Source organism: Pan paniscus, chromosome 11, assembly GCF_029289425.2.
Source record: "Pan paniscus chromosome 11, NHGRI_mPanPan1-v2.0_pri, whole genome shotgun sequence".
NCBI lineage: Eukaryota > Metazoa > Chordata > Mammalia > Primates > Hominidae > Pan > Pan paniscus.
In genome coordinates this window covers 9,992,116-10,011,401 of record NC_073260.2, presented here as the reverse complement: position 1 = coordinate 10,011,401, position 19,286 = coordinate 9,992,116, and the positions used below count along the sequence as shown (strand labels likewise).

The 19,286-nt window shown below is 55.1% G+C and overlaps 1 protein-coding gene across 4 annotated transcripts in view; it reads left to right on the top strand.

The window, feature by feature from the left end:
* The window catches only part of LOC100985465 (putative uncharacterized protein encoded by LINC02913), a 39,751-nt gene extending 21,264 nt beyond the window's left edge, over positions 1-18,487 (top strand). For 2 of the 4 annotated variants that reach the window (XR_010109003.1, XR_157397.4), the window contains exon 4: positions 4,997-5,853. The gene's annotated coding sequence lies outside the window, so the exon portion shown is untranslated. Of the gene's footprint in view, positions 1-4,996; positions 5,854-13,243; positions 13,385-17,127 lie in introns of those variants that run through there. The other 2 variants (XM_063593919.1, XR_004664365.3) reach the window with 2 other exon arrangements.
* Positions 18,488-19,286: the final 799 nt, after the last annotated feature.

Below are 19,286 nucleotides of genomic sequence, written 5' to 3'. Positions count from 1 at the left end.
CACCTGAGGTCAGGAGTTCAGGACCAGCCTGGCCAACAGGTTTAGTGATGAAACCCCGTCTCTACTAAAAAAAAAAAAAAAATTAGCTGGGCGCAGTGATGCACGCCTGTAACCCCAGCTGCTCAGGAGGCTGAGGCAGGAGAATCGCTTGAACTTGGGAGGCGGAGGTTGCGGTGAGCCAAAATCGTGCCACTGCCCTCCAGCTTGGGGGCAACAGAGCAAGACTTGTCTCAAAAAAATAAATAAATAATAAAATAAAAAAATATATATATATGTATATGTGTATACACACACACACACACACACATATATATATATATGCAAGGGGATGGAAGGATGGACACAGGCATGGGTTTGGGCCACACAGTCTTGCTGGGCCTCCTGCCCATGGCCCTCCTGGGGTCCGGAACCTGGCGGAGGCTGAGGTTCCGGAGAAGTTGGGCCCCCAGCCTGTTCACTGGGGCACAGGTCACGTTGTAGACGCAGCCCCACTAGCTTGTTTAGGGGTCGAGGACTCCTACAACATCCCCGGGAGGGGGGTGGCACTGGGACCCTCATTTCCTCCTGTGGAAGCAGAACCAGGTGACCCTCGCCCCCCAGCTGGCTGTGGTGCTGTGTGTCACCTGGCTGGGTCAGGCCCTGACGCCGAGCAGGGTTCACTGTGGCTCTTGAAGACCTTGTTGTTGGGGCTGAAACGCATCTGCACCTCCCCCTGGGTCCTCCGTCCCTCAGGGTGGGTGTTTATTCCCAAGCAAGGGGTCACCCAGAGAGCAGCCCAAAACCTCCCTTGAGTCCTGAGGAAGGGGCAGCCAGAGGCTGGGCTGGGAGGAGGCGTGGCAGGCGTTGGGAGCAGCTGCTCCAAGTGCAGTGACCATATTTTTCTGAGCTGAAAAATGAGGACACAGGATGTAGCTGAGGGCTTTCTCAGGTTGGTTCACTTAATGAAGGGGAAAAAAACCTTCCAAAGGTATGAAAGTTAAAGCTTATTTAGTTATACCTTATTTAGGAATAGCTTGTTTTTGTGGAAGGAACCTGAGTTTCCAAAATCAGGGGTTTTCTGGAAAGGAATAATTCCATTTGGCTAATATTTGGGGGGCACCTGGACCAACCTTGTCTTTAGTGGGAAGCAAAGCAGGCATGATCCTGGCCTCACAGAGTGACGTAGGGAGACGGACAGTCTTCCAATAATTTCATGGTTCAGAGGACTTTTAGGAGGTAACTGATGAAGAGGGGGCGCAGGATGGGGTGGGGAAAGCACATTCCAGGCAGGGAACAGCATATGCAAAGGCCCTGTGGCTGGAGGGAGAGCTTCGCGTTTGAGGGACAGGAGGGCAGCCCCGAATGTGACGAGCGAGAGGGAGAGGAGGATGGAGATGTGGGCAGGGGTCAGTCTGGGCGGTGGCCAGCAGCCATGAGAGTGTGATGGGCTGTCTCTGGCAGGCAGTGGGGAGCCACGGATGGTTGGACACAGGCGTGACCTGGTCATCCTGGTGGATGTTGGTGGTGATGAGGAGAAGGATGGGGCTGAGAATCGTAGGAGGCACTGAGTTCTTACCGCGTGCCAAGCACCATTTCACAGATCGAAGTGAGGGCTGGGGAGGGGAAGTGACTTATCCAGGTCACACCACTGGCAAATGGCAGAAATGGGACTCAGACCGCATCTGTCTGGCCACACAGTCCGCACGCTCGTCCTGCATGTCCTGTACACACTGTACACAGAGCTGCCCTTTGTCTGGATGCGGAAGCCGAGGGACATGCAGACGACCCTGTCACCTGCCTCCCTGTGGTGCTGACTCCTCTCTGCTCTGAGTTCCAGGCTGGGTGGGGACTGCAGGTCACAGGATTGGCCGGAGCTGGAAAAGCCCAGCTCAGTTCCTGCTGAGGCCCAGCAGGGGAAGTAGAGGTTGCAACATCGGCGGAGGCTGAGGTTCCGGAGAAGTTGGGCCCCCAGCCTGTTCACTGGGGCACAGGTCACACTGCAGACGCAGCCCCACTAGCTTGTTTGGGGGTCGAGGACTCCCACAACATCCCCGGGAGGGGGGTGGCACTGGGACCCTCATTTCCTCCTGTGGAAGCAGAACCAGGTGACTGCACTGCTGTAGACCCACCAGCGGCATTGAAAAAACCCTCACCAGGCTGGGCGAGGTGGCTCATGACTGTAATTCCAGCACTTTGGGAGGCCAAGGCAGGCAGATCAGTTGAGGTCAGGAGTTCAAGACCAGCCTGGTCAACAAGGTGAAATCCCATCTCTACCCAAAATACAAAAACTAGTCTGGTGTGGTAGTATGCACCCGTAATCCCACTACTCAGGAGGCCGAGGCAGGAGAATCGCTTGAACCCGGGAGGCGGAGGTTGCAGTGAACCGAGATTGCGCCACTGCACTGCAGCCTGGGCAACAGAGTAAGACTCTGTCTCAAAAAAAAAAAAAAAGAAAAAGAAAGAAAAGAAAAAAGAAAAAGCCCTTATCCCCTCCTTAATCGTTAGGGAAATGCAGATGAAAACCCGGATGAAACGTCCCCTCCCACCCATGAGGATGGCTACTATCAGGAACCAGAAAGAACAAGGGCTGGTGGGGAGGAGGTGGAGAAATTGGAACTCTCAAGCATTGCTGGTGGGAATGAAAATGGTGCAGCCGCTGTGGAAAACAGCATGGCAGTTCCTCAAAAAAAGTAAAAATAGAATTACCATATGATCTAGCATTTCCACTTCTGGGTATGTACCCAAACGCGTTGGAAGCAAGGCCTCGAAGACATATTCATGCTCCCATCTTCATAGCAACATCACTCACAATAGCCAGAAGGTGGAAGCAACTCAAGTGTCCTTGAATGCAGGAATAAACAAAATTTGATACATACGTACAATGGAATATTATTTAGCCATAAAAAGGAAATTCTGACACACGCTATAACATGGATGAACCTTGAAGACATTACGCTAAGTAAAATAGCCTGTCACAAAAGGACAAATACAATAGGATTCCACTTATGTGAGGCTCTAAAGAAGTCACATTCATAGAGACAGAGAGTGGAATGGTGATGGCCAGGGAGAAGGAGTCGTCAGTATTTCACGGGTACAGAGTTTAAGTTTTACAGGATGAAAAGAGTTCTGTGGGTGGATGGTGGTGACGGTTGCACAATGGCGTGAATGTACTTAACACTACTGAACTACACACTTAAAAATGGTTAAGATGGCACATTTTATGTGTATTTTTAAAAAATTTTATTCTCAGTTCTCTTATGTTATTGACAGCTGGCTTTCTTTTAAGTTTTTTTTCTTTTTTCTTTTTTGAGACAGGGTCTCACTCTGTCACTCAGGCTGAAGTGTTGTGGAATGACCACAGCTCACTGCAGCCTTGAACTCCTGGGCTCAAGCGATCCTCCCACCTCAGCCTCCGGAGTAGCTACCACATCCAGCTAGTTTTTTACTTTTGTGTGGACACACGGTCTCACTATGTTGCTCAGGCTGGTCTAGAACTCCTGGCCTCAAGCCATCCTCCTGTCTGGGCCTCCCAAAGCGTGGGATTACAGGCGTGAACCAACTCCCGGCCTTAAGTTAGTTGCTTTTGTAAGAAATAAAAATACCAGACGGTAATTGGCATCAGAGCAGTCAAGAATCTCAGATGCTAGTGTTCCTGGGCAAGTAACCTTGCCTCTCTGAAGCTCAGTTTTCTCATGGGGAAATGGGATCGTGATGGCACCTCCCTCCTGGAGCCACTGTGAGGGTTCCATGATGCCTCCGAGGTGCTCTTCCCAGCGGCCAATGTGCAGTGAGCACCCAGCTGCCCCTATAGGACTGGCAGGTCTTCCTTGAGCCTTTGGGGTTAGGGATTTAAGCAGCATAGGCCTTAGTCAGAGGAGAAAAAGTCCCTTACCCCACCATCCACATGGGGAAACGGGCCTAGAAGAGTCAAAGGACTTGCCAAGATCCCTCAGCATCTCCTGAACTGGAATGTGGTTTTCCAAGAGTCCCCTCAGGACCCGGGCCAGGCTTCACCTGTGCCTGGGTGTGCAGCTGTATTGGTCAGCAGGGCTCCCTCTGCTGTGGTAACAAAGGAACCCCGCATCTGAGCGCCTTAAAATGGTCAAGGTTTGTTTCACATCCAGCAAAGTCTGCTGTGTGTCCAGGCAATTCTTTTATTTTATTTTTTTGGAGACAGAGTCTCTCTCTGTTGCCCAGGCTGGAGTGCAGTGGCACAATCTCAGCTCACTGCAGCCTCCGCCTCCCGGGTTCAAGCGATTCTCCTGCCTCGGCCTCCCGAGCAGCTGGGACTATAGGCGTGTGCCGTCACGCCCAGCTAATTGTTGTATTTTTAGTAGAGACGGGGTTTCACCATGTTGGCCAGGCTGGTCCCGAACCGCTGACTTCAAGTCATCTGCCCACCTCGGCCTCCCAAAGTGCTGGGATTACAGGTGTGAGCCACCGCGCCCAGCCTCCAGGTGATTCTTCGGGGTAACTGCCCTTGCTATGAAGGGAGGCTTAAAAATCCAGGCTGCCTCCTGCTCGTGGCACCCCCATTTCCAGATCACTGAGTCACGGGAAAGAGCATCACATCACTTCCTCCCACGGCTCACTAGCCGGGGGCCTCATGCAACCGCAAAGGTGGCGGGTCCTAAGAAAGAGACGAAAACTGGCTATAGGTGAGCACTAGACGTTTCTACTCACAGTCAGGGTGTGAATCGAGCTGCCCCTTTCAAAATACAAATGAAGGCTTCCTGTTCTTTTTCTGTCCTTGAAGAATTCCGGGGACGGGCCCTAGCAGGCAGGCTTTTTTTTTTTTGAGACGGATCTCGCTCTCTCGTCCAGGCTGGAGTGCGGTGGCATGATCTTGGCTCACTGCAACCTCCACCTCCCAGGTTCAAGCGATTCCCCTGCCTCAGCCTCCCAAGTAGCTGGTATTATAGACATGCACAACCACCCCCAGCTAATTTTTGTGTGTGTGTGTGTGTGTGTGTGTGTGTGTGTGTATATATTATTATTATTATTATTATTTTTGTAGAGACCGGATTTTGCCATGTTGGCCAGGCTGGTCTTGAACTCCTGACCTCAAGTGATCCACCTGCCTCGGCCTCCCAAAGTGCAGGGATTACAGGTGTGAGCCACCGCACCCGGCCTCAGGCAGGTATTTTTACCAGCCGAATACTCTTGCACTGTGCACTCTTCACGTTCATCATCAGTCCCCCAGATGGGTGTTTAAGGCATTTCCAAAGCTCTGTTATTAAAAACACGATGCAATGAGTCTCTTTCAGCATTTCCCCTTGTTGCCGTGTGAATGCGTCCGTGGTATAACTTCCTAAAAGTGGAATTGCTTGGTCAAGGGGTGGGTGCATTTAGCAACCTGACGGCTTCCAGGAGACAAGTGCTGCCTCCCGGCCACGAGCTTTTAAGAAGAACTGCTGATGGAACCCGAGCTGGAGTCCCAGGGACCGGGGCGAGTTCTCCATCCCAGGGGATTTTCAGATGGGACACACTGGGGAGAAGCTGCCCTGCCCATCTCAACTCTATGATCCCAGTACTAACACTGGTAGCTGTGCCATCCCCAGTATAGAGACAGCACCGTGCTCCTGGGAGGCTGAGTCATTGGCCCCCGGCTGCCCAGCAAGCAGCATGTGACCCCCACTTCCCAGCCAGGCCTGGGTCCTCTTGGGTTCCGAGATCCCAGCCCCCTGCTGTGATCCTCAGGGATCCCTTCTTGACTGGCGTCTCCCAGAGGCACTTGTGTTCCCCCAGAGCTTGCTCTCCACGAGTTTCTGAAACTCATTGCTACTGCTGGAGACTCCATTGGGTCTAGCTCTTGGCTGCTCTGGTTGTGCAATCACCCGTCTGCACGTTTTTCTTTCGTGCAGAGAAAGATCTGCCTCATCTTTCTGCAAGAGCATCTTGGTATTTATACACTTTTTGTCTTGATTTTAAAATTTTTGGCTGGGCACGGTGGCTTACGCCTGTAATCCCAACACTTTGGGAGGCTGAGGAGGGTGGATCATGAGGTCAGGAGTTCAAGACCAGCCTGGCCAAGATGGTGAAACCCTGTCTCTACTAAAAATACAAAAGTTAGCCTGGCGTGGTGGCGGGCACCTGTAATCCCAGCTACTCGGGAGGCTGAGACAGAGAATTGCTTGAACCCGGGAGGCGGAGGTTGCAGTGAGCTGAGATTACACCACTGTGCTCCAGCCTGGGCAACAGAGTGAGACTCCGGCTCAAAAAAAAAAAATTATTTCTTGGTTGGGCAATGTCACTATTGTTTCTGAAAAAATACACCCTTATTGTACCATAAACTGATGAGTTGAAGCAACACTGGAAACTACAAGAAAGAAGGTAAAAGTCACCAACACGCTTCACCTGGAGATGACTCTGGTTAATGTCTAGGTGGACATCCTTCTGCAGAGTGTACACATTTCGCCCCATCCCCTCTAATGACAATGAAAACCTCTCTGTTTCTTGCTGAAGGTGGGGTGTGTAAGTCGCTGGAGTGGATCTGAAGGCCTGAAAATCTCCATCCCCTCCCCTCCCACAGCGTAAACAAACAGCCTCCCAGCACCCCTCCCGCATTGCCAAGTTGGAAGCCACTGCTCCAGCTCCAGGGAGCAGGGCTTGGTGCCCACTAAGCAGGTGCTAATGATTCCCCCACTCCCAAAGAAAGTTCCATTCACTCCCCAAGGTTCCACTCCCCTACCTTCCAGACACTCCAGTTTGTGTATTGAGTTCACACAAAGCCAAGTTGGCCTCTGTCTGCTTTGTGATTCTATCTCTAATCCCCACCCACCATCAGCAATAATCGACTTTTTCTAAGCGCAGAGAGGGCCCCAGCTTGGGCCTGGGTGGTCCCATTTGCCTGTGCCTCTCTGGTGACATAGATGGTTGGTCAACCCCTGGGATGTCAGGAGCTTCCTGGGAGGACCTTCGCCTGCAGGGAAGAAAGAGCCTGGCCTTGCTTCTTAGGGAGGAGGCATGACCGCAGGTGGCAGTGTGGTGGTGGCGGCTCTAGGACCCAACTGGACGCAGGCGTAGACATTTCTGTAAGGACAACGGGCACCTGGAACCCACGCAACCTTGCTCTGGGGCCTCTTGGAGGCACAGGGCTCTGGCAAATTGGGACATCATCCACCGGGGAGTGGCAGATGTTGCTGTTATTCCCAGTGAGGGGTGGCAGGGGTGAGTGCTGGAGGGTGTGGCAGTTTCCATGGCAGGGGCAGCTTTGCCCTGCGTGGCACCATGGTGGCCTCCCTTAGTCGTTCCTCAGAACTGTTCCTGAGCATTTATGAGTCTTCCTGGTGCCCGAAGAAACCCTGGGGATGGCTTGACATGAAACAAGAGCAGGAAGGGGGCAAGAGCCTGTGACACTGTCAGGGTGACCCTGTGGCTTCTTCAGGGGAGGGTGGGTGGTGCAGAAGCTTGGGTTTTGGAATCACATGGACTGGAGAGTGTCCTAGTTGAGTCTTATACTGACTGGCTGTGTGACCTTGGGCAAGTCACTTAAGGTCTCTGAGCCCCCGTTTCCTCATCCACCCTAGAGGCACAGTAGTGCCCACGTGGCGGGCTTGGATGAAAGACAGAACTCGATGCCCAGGCCTCCTCGCCTGGCAGCGCTGCTTTGCTCTGTCTGCTTGCCCTGGCGGTGGTGGCCTGGGAAGAGCTGAGTTACAGAAGTTGGGGGACTTCAGGAAGCCACAGTTCTCATCCCAGTGGCTCCTAAGTCTTGACAGCAGTGGGGTCCAAGCTATATTTCACGCCCGCCTTCCCATTGCAACCTTGTTCTTCTTTCTTCTTGAAATGAATCTGACCCCAGTGATCAATACAGAAGGATGCAGGGGTAGGGGCTGTGAGACCCCACCTGGACCTCTCCATTCCCCACCAGATGCCCCCTAGGGTCTATGGAACAGTTGGAAAAAACCCTGGCCACAAGAGGTGCTGGCGGCAGATAAACGGCGGGTAAGGGGAGTCATTTTCCAATGCATTCCTCACTGCGCTGGCTTAGAAGAAAGACGCGTCTCGTCTCGGGTGCTTCTGAGGGTCCTGCAGGGCCTGAGGTCGCTAAGCCAGGCGGCCCACCTTTCCCCCTTCCCATAAGACATGAAGACGTCCCTCCGTGTGGCACAGGGCAGAGCTGGCCAGAGCCCTGCTCAGTGTGTCTGGCCACTTGACCTGGGACAAGCCCTCCTTCTGAGCCTCTGCTGTGTGGGGCAACCGTAGGGCCCTGGTTCGGAGCCCAGTGTCGGGAGGATAGGAGGAGCTGTCAGGCCCCACGCACTGCCCCTGGTGCCAGTCAGTACCTGATCACTGGTGCTTGCCATTCTTTTTTCTTTTTTTTTTTGAGACAGGGCCTCCCTCTGTCACCCAGGCTGGTGTGCAGTGGCACAATCTCAGCTCAGTGTAGCCTCGACCTCCTGGGCTCAAGCGATCCTATGTACAGGGCGTGGCAGTTTGCAGGGGCCAGGATCCTGGTCCTTGGTCAAGGGGAGGGAGGCCTCACCGGGCCCAGTTTGCAGATAAGGAAACTGAGGCTCCTTGAAGGCAGGCCACAGACTGCTAGTGGGTGTGGCCCCTTGACCTGACAGGCTATGACTAGGGAAGGGGCACGCTTTCCCCTGCTCCTCGCCCCAGTTTTAGGAACCCCCGCGGCATCCTTGTATATATATATATATATATATGTATATACGTATATTTCTTCCTCAGCTCCTCCTTTGTGTCTGAGGCGCTGTGGGGACTGTCAGAGGGGCCTGGAAACCTCCCAAACTCTGGCAAAGATGCCCAAACAGAGCAAGTTTGGCCCTAGAGAGCAGGGAACCAATCCCGGCCCCATCCCACAGAGGGGGAAACCGAGACTCAGCCAGCTGAGGGGCTAGTCCAGGCCCCCTAGGAAGCCGAGGTGGCCTCAGCCTCCAGGCCAGGGCTTCCTAGGACTGCAGTCCCCTCCTGCCCCTCTTCAGCCCCGCCTTCCCCGCAACCCCAGCATCCCCTGTCCTCTGGAGGAAGATTTCCGTGGTCCCGGTTGGGGGTGCCAAACTGCCAGCGACAACAGCGTTTTTTAAATCCTAGAGTCGCTGACTCGTGTGATTATTCTTATTTAAGGCAGGGAAGGTACTGGGAGTGGGGAGCCGGTCACCTCTGGGTGGGGGGCACCTCCGGGTGAGGGCGGCCTCTCCTGCCTGCCTTGTGCCCAGCTCCAACCTGGGGAGGGGGAGGAGAGGGGAAGCAGGAGGAGGAAAGGGGGGGAGGGGGATGGGAGAGGATGAATTAGGAGGATGGAGAAGGGGGAGGAAAAGGAAGGGGGAAGAGGGGGCAGAAGAGGGCGGAGGAGGAAGGGAAGAGGGGGCTGGGGTAAGGGGAGAAGAGGGTAGGAGGGAAGAAGGGGCAGGAGGAGAGGATTAGGGAGGGAGATGAGAGGGGAAGAGGAGGCTAGGGAGGGCGTGGGGTGGAGGGGGTGAGAAAAGGGCTAGGGGAGGAGGATGGGGAGGAAGATGAGGGGAGCACAAAAAAGAACCCCCCCCCGCCCCCGCCTTGGTGGCTCCCTAAGCAGATAGGAGATACATAATTTACTACGGAAATGCAAAAAGAATTGGGAAACTCTCAATTTATAAATATTTATTTTTACAAGTTCGCCCCTCCCGGCTCCCCCTTGCTGGCCCTGGTCTTTTCTCTCTGGGGCCCTCGGGGCGCAGGTCCCTCCTCTCCGGCTCCCACTCTGGCCCCTCTTCCCCTCCCCGCCTTCCTTCTGCAGTCCCTTCCCCCTCGGGCGGTCTCTGTCTCCCCCAGGTCCTCTCCTTCCTCTCTCCCGCCTGTGTCTCTCCCTCGGTCTCTCCCCCTAGTGCGTCTCTGTCTCTGTCTCTCTTCGTGGCGGGACGGGGGCGATTTTTGAGTCTCCCCCGCCGTGGGTTTCTGTCTCTATGGCTGTCTCCCCCATCTCTCCATCTGCGTCCTCCCACTTTCCCCGCGCCCCCCGTCTCTCACACCCGAGGACCCCAGCTCCCGCCAGAGGGTCCGGGGGCGGCAAGAGCCCCCGTAGGCTCCCGGGGGATGGGGGGAGGGGTCATTTCCCTGGCAACAGCCGGTCGGCGGGGAGGGGCGGGAATTGGGTTGAGCCCCGCCCCTGCCCCGCCCCCTCGCCCTGGCCGCGGGTTGGGGGCGCCTGGGTGAGGCTTCCGAAACACGTGGACCGGGCCGTGGGGGCGGGCGGGGGCTCCCTGGGAGGCCGGCCCGGAGGAGGGGCGGGCAGGTAATCAGCCAATCAGTTAATCAATCGGCGGGTCAATCCATCAATCACAGGCCCCCAGAGCGGCTGGGGTTGAGCGCTCAGGGTGTGGAAAGAGCTGAGTTCTAATCCCTGCTCGGCCTCTTCCTGGCCGTGTGGCCCCCAAGCCCGGAAGCCCCTGCACAGCGCCGAGCCTCGGGGTCCCCTCTGCGCAGTGGGGCTGTGGCAGCACCTGCCTGCGGGGCTGACAGTCCTTCCTGGTGGCCTGGTAGTCCCTGTCCACCCCTCCACCTCACGGATGGGAAACGGGAGCTGCTGAGAGGGGAAGTGGCCGGTGGGCACAGAAGGGATGGAGCGGGGAGGGGCACCAGCCATTTCACAAGCTCGGCTGCATCTGCTCGCCCAGGCCGTTTTTTTTTTTTTTGTGAGCGGGGCCTGCGCTGTCCCCATCCTTGGCAGCACCTAGCTCAGTGCCCGACCTGCACAGGTCCTGGCTTCAGGTGGGAGAACCCGAAATGCCCTTTTGATCGCTCCTCCCGGTCCCTCTCTCCTCCTGGGGTGGGGAACTGAGTCCGGGAGAGGCCGGATGGATGCAGGGTTGCTTGGCTAGACCCGTGCCGGCCCCTCCTCTTAAGCCATCCCTAGGCCTGACACATGAGCTGGGGTGGGGCGGTTGTTTGTTAGTGAAGGAGGAGTCCTCAGGCAGCGTCTGCAGGGTCAGCAGTTGGAAGGGTCTCTAGATGCTTCCTGCAACTCAAAACCAGTTGTTTGTAACCAACATGCAGGTCTGCTCAGCCTTCTAACCAGCACCTCTCCCAGCCCTGTCCCTCCCTCCCTCCCAAGCGGGCTGGGGGCTGGAGTGGAGGCTGATGAAGGGGCTGGTGGGAGGGCCCTCTCCAGGAGGGACTGGGGAGTCACAGGGAAGGTGGCTATTTATAATTTCAGCAGCCCCTTTAAGCCCGGGCTCCAGGCCTGCTGCCAGGCCGGTTCTGTTTGAAGCTCCCAGCTCTAATCCTGCTGCAGTCCTGCTCTCAAATCCAGATCCTTTGGCTACCTCCCATGCAGGGAACAAGCTCGGCCTGCGGAGCTCTCCCAAGGCTGGGGACAGCTGCAGGGCTACTCCCTCCCTGTCCCCAGCCTCCTATGCTGGGCAAGCACATCACACACACACACACACACACACACACACACAAAATTTCCCTGTGCTACAAACAACAAATTCATCCTTTTTTATTTTTTTGTAGAGACAGGGGTCTCACTATGTTGCCCAGGCTGGTCTCAAACTCCTGGCCTCAAGCCATCCTACTGCCTTGGCCTCCCAGAGTGCTGGGATTGCAGGCATGAGCCAATGTGCCCGGCCTACAAACATGCTTTTCATAGACTGGCATTTCATGCCTGTGGCCTGTGGGCCCCAATCCCAAGGCCTGCCCTGCCCTCTGCGAGAAGGATGTTTTCAGAACTTTGTGGCCCTCCCCAAAGGTTCTAGGTTCTATGCCCCACCTCCTTAGAGCCCCGGGGCCCCCAAGTGTGTTCAGGACCCGAACCAGCCTAGGAACTGACAGGAAGAAAGAGTGGAAGTTGTGGTGGGGAGGGGTTGTCGGGTCTTGAAGGAGGGGAGTTGGTTCAGATGCCCAGGGCAGCCCTGTCCCCTCGGGTCCGCCCAGCGGCCTCTGCCCATTCCCATGCTGGGCTCTGTGCCCGGGCTCTCCGTGTCTTACCTGCCCCTGGTGGACGTGTTCTTACTCCCATTTTACAGATGGGGAAGGTGAGGCTGGGAGTATAGGTAACACACCCAAGGTCCCCCAGCTAGTGAGAAGAAGGGTGGGGTTTGAGCCAAACTCTCTGGGGCTCTATGGGTCAGGCTGTCCCCCACTTCTGCACTGGCAGCATGGGTACTTGGCAACATCCTGCCAGCTTTTCCCTGCTGCTGGTCTGGGGCTTCCACAAGGCCTTCTGGGTGGCAGGGTGGCTTGCGTCTCTGTGTGGCACACTATGGTGTCCAGTCCACATCCCTGGCTGACCGCATGTACTGGGGAGAAAGGAAAGAACAGAGACGCAGGGGAGGCCCCTCGGTCCAGCTGCACTGTTGGTAACGAGGGTCTCAGAGCAGACCCAGAGATCAGGCTGTGGAGCATCTCAGGCAGCTCTAGGGGAAGGGAAGGCATAGAAAAGACTAGAGGGGTCAGCGAGGACCAGGCCCCGAGACTCAGGGAGCCCCATGTCAGACCAGGCACCAGGAAGGGAGTTGAGGCCAGGGATTCTGCTCCAGAACTAGCTGTGTGACCTTAGGTAAGGCCCTTTACCTCTCTGGGCCTCAGTAAAAATAAAGAGGCTGGCCAGGTACAGTGGCTCATGCCTGTAATCTCAGCACTTTGGGAGGCCAAGGCGGGTAGACCACCTGAGGTCAGGAGTTCGAGACCAGTCTGACCAACATGGAGAAAACCCGTCTTTACTAAAAATACAAAAATTAGCCGGGCATGTGGTGGGCACCTGTAATCCCAGCTACTCGGGAGGCTGAGGCAGGAGAATCGCTTGAACACTGGAGGCAGGGGTTGTGGTGAGACGAGATCGTGCCATTGCACTCCAGTCTGGGCAACAAGAGTGAAACTCCGTCTCAAAATAAATACATAAATACAGGGGCTCAGTTCTTTAATTTCTGAGAAGGCTTCCAAGTGGAACAGTTCAGAATTCTCTGAATGTTTTATTTTCCACCAAACTTCTCTTGAGCACCAGCAATGTCACAAATGCTGTGCTTAGGTGCAGCGAGCGGGAAGCTACAGGAGACCCCCCCACTCTCGGGGGGGTGCACACTGGGTCCTGGGGGAGCTGAGGTGCAAACGACCCACTGCCTGCACCAGGCCATGTGCTGCTGGACGCATAGAGCAGCTAATATTGGCTGCCATCTACTCCGCACCTGCTGTATGCTTTATCCTGTTATTGAATCTGCACAACAACCTCATGCAGTAGTTACCATTATTCTTCCCATTTTACAGATTAGGAAACTGAAACCCAAAGAACTAAATTCCTGTCTGAATTCTTTCTTGCTCTGTCGCCCAGGTTGGAGTGCTGTGGTGTGGTCATAGCCCACTGAAGCCTCAAACCTCTGGGCTGAAGCCATCCTTCCGCCTCAGCCTCCCAAGTAGCTGGGACCATAGGTGCATGGCACTGTGCCTGGCACTGTCTGAATGCATACAGCTGGTAAGTGTGAACCTAGGCAGATCCCAAGTGGTAGCTGTCTTGACGGTTGTTAGAAAAGGGCTTCAAAGTGGAGACTTTCTATGATCTTCCCTTCCCAAGTGGAAAGGGAGGCAGAAGGATGCTCCAGGCGCACCCCAAACAGCAGTTATCTGCTGCCATGTGACAAGCCACCCCAAACACAGTGGCTCAAAATAATCATGTATTGGACTCTCTTATGATTCTGGGGTTGACTGGGCTCAGCAAGGCGGTTCATGCTTGGACTCTCTCCTGCAGGTGCAGTCAGAGAATAGCAGGAGCTGGAGTCATCTAAAGGCTCCACTGGGCTGGGTGCCCAAAACAGCCTCATCGTGGGGCTCATATTCTCTCCTAGTGTATCCCAGATTTCTTATATTACAGCTCAGGGCTCCAAGAGGCAGGAGGCCTCTGTCCTGTGTCACTTCCACAATCCTCCACTGATCAAAGTGGTCATGTAGCCTACTCAGATTGAAGGCAAGGGGCATAGACCCTACCTCTTAATGATGGGGGTATCGAGGAATTTGTAGCCACGTTTAATCCACCACAGATGCTAATACATATTTCATGGCAAAAATGGAGGTTCATGATTAAATACATTGCAGGAAAGGCAGGATTAAACAAAAGTGTTCTTTCCTGCAGGGCTTCTCAGAGCGTTTGCAGATGTGGACAGTTGGTCTCCAGCCTAGGAAAGGAGTTTGCACAATTTCCCAAACGGATTTTATGAACTGATTTTGATTTGGCTGCTAGGAGGCCCTATCTGCAGTGGGGGCTGCTGGACCCGGGAGGCTGGGGTGCTGAGGCTCCTCTGCACACTCCACTTTGGGTGACATTGTTCTAGAACCTCCAGGTCCAGCTTCCAGAAGACCATGAGTGGGTATGATAAGGTTTGAAGTGGGGCCGGGCACGGTGGCTCATGCCTGTAATCCCAGCACTTTGGGAGGCCGAGGCGGGCAGACTGCCTGAGCTTAGAAGTTCAAGACCAGCCTGGGCAACACAGTGAAATCCCGTCTCTACTAAAATACAAAAAATTAGCTGGGCATGGTCACGTGCTCCTGTAGTCCCAGCTACTTGGGAGGGTGAGGCAGGAGAATTGCTTGAATCCGGGAGGCAGAGGTTGCAGTGAGCCGAGATCATGCCACTGCACTCCAGCCTGGGCGACAGAGCAAGACTCCATCTCAAAAAAAAAAAAAGAAAAGAAAAGAAAACGAAAGAAAAAAGATAAGGTATGAAGTGGAGTTCATCTCCGGCGGCTCCCACCTTCCCAGGCATCAGGGTGTGTAGGGGAACTGGCCAGATCTGCCAGCCAGGGCCACCTTCCCAAGCAGGCAGGGTCAGGTGGCACCACTTCAGGTGACCAGAGCTTCTGACCGTATAGCCCTCGCTCTTCTTCCCTGCTGGCCCTGAGAAAAGGGCTTCTGCCCTCCAGCCTCCTGGCACTCCCTTCTGTCTGGGCAGAGTGGGAGGGGGATGGGGGCAGGAGCAGGGGCCTTGCTGCCTGACTGTGTGACCACGCCCCAGTCCCCACCCCAGGAGAGCCTTGGTTTCCCGCTCACTCCCATGGGGATGGTGAAGACACCTTTCACCAGTTGAGCGTGAGAACACTTTGCAAGAGAGTATCTGGTCTTTCTCGGACATCTACTGGGTAGGCAGGCCCTGTGCCCAGCACATTCCAAGCACTGCTCATGTCATCCTCTCTGGGTCTCAGCATCCTCGTCTGTAAAATGGGATGCCAATAGCACCTACTGCATAACATTCGATGAGGAGCAAACCGGGTAATGGGAGTGGAATTAGGAGACAGAGACCCAAGCCCACTCAGCCTAAAGGTCTCAGCCACAAAGGTCTGTGCGCACCCTGGTCCTGGCTCCTGGCTGAGCGGGACCCAGTGTGCAGTGCTGCGGTTGTTGGCCATGTCTGCTGCGTGTGGCTGAGTCTGGGCACAGTGTATGCCCATGTGCCACTGTGCAGGGCAGGCTGTCTGCGTGCAGCCCTTCCCCAGCGAGCAGGGCAGCACTGCCTGTGAATGCCACAGTTTGGTTTGTGCCCCCACCCCCTGTGGGGCCCTTCCCCCTCCGTCTCCCCACTGGCACCATCCCCCAGGAGGCCATGTCCCCAGGCTTGACGTCTCCGAACAGAGGCAGGCAGGGGAGAGCTGGTTACCTGAGAGCAATAATCAGGAAGGACCCTGCCACCACCCTCCTCCCCCGCCTGGACCAGTGACGCAGCCCTGGGAACAGTCTCTGAGGCTTTCAGATGGATCCCACACCAGCTGTGTGTCCTTGGGCATGTGACACCAGGCCTGTTTCCCCCTCTGAAAATGGCCCCTGTGATGTTTCTGCCTCTCAGGGCTGGAAGGAGGATTCCGGGATGTGCTGTCTCCACTGCTGCCTTGTGGTGCAGCTCCAGCAGCCTCCACCCATCTGGGATTCCAGCCAGAGCCCTGGGGTGGGGGGACGGGGTTGCAGACACAGTGGCAGGGCCCAGGTGGGAGCACCAAGCCTCCAGGTGAGAGGGCCGAGGCTGGGCGTGGTCAATCCAGGGCACCTGCAGAGTGGGGGTCCTTGGGCTGGTTTTCTTTTCTTTTTTTTGAGACAGAGTCTCGCTTTGTTGCCCAGGCTGGAGTGCAGTGGCAGGATCTCAGCTCACTGCACCCTCCGCCTCCTGGGTTCAAGCGATTCTCCTGCCTCAACCTCCTGAGTAGCTGGGATAACAGGCACGCACCACCACACCCAGCTAATTTTTGTACTTTTAATAGAGACAGGGTTTCACCTTGTTGGTCAGGCTGGTCTTGAACTCCTGACCTCAAGTGATCCACCTGCCTCAGGCTCCCAAAGTGCTGAGATTACAGATGTGAGCCACTGAGCCCGGCCCTTGGGCTGGTTTTCTAAACCAGCCTCCCAGCGCTGCCCACAAACATCCCCACAGAACCAGGGCGCCCCTGAGTTCCACCCTCCATCCTGGGAATTGTCGCCCATAGGTGGCCACAGCCATCCTGCTTCCTCTACCTCTTTCCCCTCCCACACCCTGCAGCCACTCGTCCTCCACAAGAAAGGGTACATCTGCCCCCTTCTCCCAGTGCGGGACCCCCCCCGCTGCTCTTCCCTCCCCTGCCTGGAGTGCTGCTCCAGACTCTTCCCAGGCCCGGGCTGCAGCATGGCTCCTGACGGCCGTACCCCACACAGGGGCTGTGGGTGTGATGAAGTGTCTCCCCCAGCTCACGGCCCTGCAGGGGCGTAAGTCCCCCTTACAGAGTCAGCTCTATCCCTCGACTCTGAAGGCTGCAGGGGCGGGGTTCCTGCCCACTCCTGCAGGCTCACACCTCTCCACCCCCACCTCTGCTCCAGCCAGAGGAAGTGACTTTCCAGGCCTCTGGGCCCTTGCACAAGCTGTCCCTGCTGCCTGAAATGCTCCCTGTTGTCATCAGATCAGCTGTTCATTCTTTAGGACTCAGCCTGGGCTTCCCCTCCTCCAGAGAGCTCCCGACCCCTCCCAAATTCTCCCATAAGTCCCAAGGCTCTGTCACCAGGCTCTTGATACGTGTCTGGCACTCCCATGAGACTGTCCAGGAGGGGTCCGTGTCTAGTTTGTCTCTAATCCTCTAGCTTGGCCCAAGGCCTGGTTGGGAGGTGGGTCTCCAGTGTGGAAGGATGGCCCAGTCCCCTCATCCTGCACCTGTGCCTCGGCCATGCCTCCCCAGGTGCCTTCACCTCCCCACCCGCCTTTCTCTGCAGCGTAGCATCGTGGTAAGAACACCCGCCCTGACATCACACAGACCTGCATCCACGTCCCAGCTGAGCCTCAGTTCTCACATCTGCAAAATGGGGAGAACAACAGCAGCAGCGTCCTGAGGCTGGAGTGAGGACCGAGTGAAAAACCTTTATCGCATCTTTGGGCATCGCAGGAGTTCAATAAATGTTAGCTATCGTTGTCACTTTGTATTATCCAGCCCAGTCTGGCCCGTTGTAATCACCTCCTGACCTGTGTCTGGGAGCTCACAGCTCCAAGCAGCAATTCCACAGCTGGAATCATTTCACTGTCACAGAACACTCCATGGCTCCCCATTGTCTTCCCTAGGACATAAACACTCCAACTAATTTTCTTTCTTTTTTTTTTTCTTTTTTTTTTTCAAGACGGGGTCTTGCTCTGTCACTGAGGCTGGAGTGCAATGGCATGATCTTGGCTCACTGCAACCTCCACCTCTTGGGTTCAAGTGATTCTCCTGCCTCAGCCTCCCGAGTAGCTGGGATTACAGGCGTCCGCCACCACACCCAGCTAATTCTTTGTATTTTTAGTAGACATGGGGTTTCACCATGTTGGCCAGGCTGGTCTCAAACTCCTGACCTCGTGATCCACCCGCCATGGCCTCCCAAAGTGCTAGGATTACAGGCGTGAGCCACTGTGCCCAGCCACTCCAGCTAATTTTCAAAGCTCTTCATCACCTGTCTTTCTGGATTTTCTGGAGAGGTCACTTTGACTGGTGGCCAAACAAAAGTCCCTCAAAGAGAAAGGGGTTTCCTTGTGGCTGGTACAGACACCCCCGCCAGTAGGCCCCTCACCTCCACCCCTGCTCCTCCACCCCCCCACCCCTCCCCCACTGGAGGCTGGGCCGCCTGGGCAGGCCACTCACCTCCCGGAGTTTCTAGTTCCTTCAGCCGCAAAGTGGCACTAATCCCAGTCCTTCTGGTGATGCTCCCCAACTGTTAGGGATCTGTGGGGTGTGGGGGTCTGAGTGGGACCATGCCGGGTCCAGAGGGCTTAGCTTGGCGTCAGGCACACAAGGGCTGCAGGAGGCCGCTCCAGCCCCATGGCCGCCCCGTCTAGCCCACAGCCCTCCACACAGGCTCTGGAGCAAAGCCAGAATCCACCCTGCTCATCTCTCAGAAATCCCCTGCCTTTTCAAGCTGAATATTACCCTGATTGTGTTGTAGGGAAAGGAAGAGAACATTTGTTCTTTAAAAAAACAAAAAACAAAAAAAAACCCATTTTCTTCATTTACAAAAGTAATACATGTTAATTGTGGATAATTTTGAAATTAAGATAAACCAAAGAGAAAATTTTAAATGATCTATAATTCATCACCCATCTATCACCATGTTGAACATTTGAGCTTCTAGCACCTAGATTTTTATTTTTTATTTTTTTATTTTTTGAGACAGAGTCCCGCTCTGTCGCCCAGGCTGGAGTGCAGTAGCGTGATCTCAGCTCACTGCAACCTCCACCTCCCGGGTTCAAGCAATTCTCCTGCCTCAGCCTTCCAAGTAGCTGGGATTACAGGCGCACGCTGCCATGCCCAGCTAAGTTTTGTATTTTTAGTAGAGACGGGGTTTTACCGTGTTGCCCAGGCTGGTCTGGAACTCCTGACCTCAGCTGATCCGCCTGCCTTGGCCTCCCAAAGTGCTGGGATTACAGGGGTGAGCCATCTCGCCAGGCTGCCTCTAGACTTTTTAACGAATGTGTGGCGCTCGCTCGCTGTACTTTTAGCACAGGAGGGGACCCTAGAGCGCAGGTCCCCCCCATACATAGTTTTGTAACCTGATTCTTCCATTCACCAGCAGAACGTGAACTTCCATGTCACCCCAAACCCTCGACCCTCTTGTTCCTCAGAATGCTCCACAAATTGGCTGCCGGTTAGACGTGTGCGTAAGTACGCGCGTGGGTGTGTGTGTGTGTGTGTGCGTGTAAGTATATGTGTGTGCGTGTATGTGTGTGTGCATGTGTATGCAGGTATGTGCGCGTGTGCGTGTGTATGTACATGTGTGCGTGCGTGCATGTATGTGTATATGTGTATGTGTGCATGTGTGTGCCTGTGTGTATGTGTGTACGTGTGCATGTATGTGTGTATGTATGTGTGCGCACGCACATGTGTATGTGTGTGCACGTGTGTGGGCGT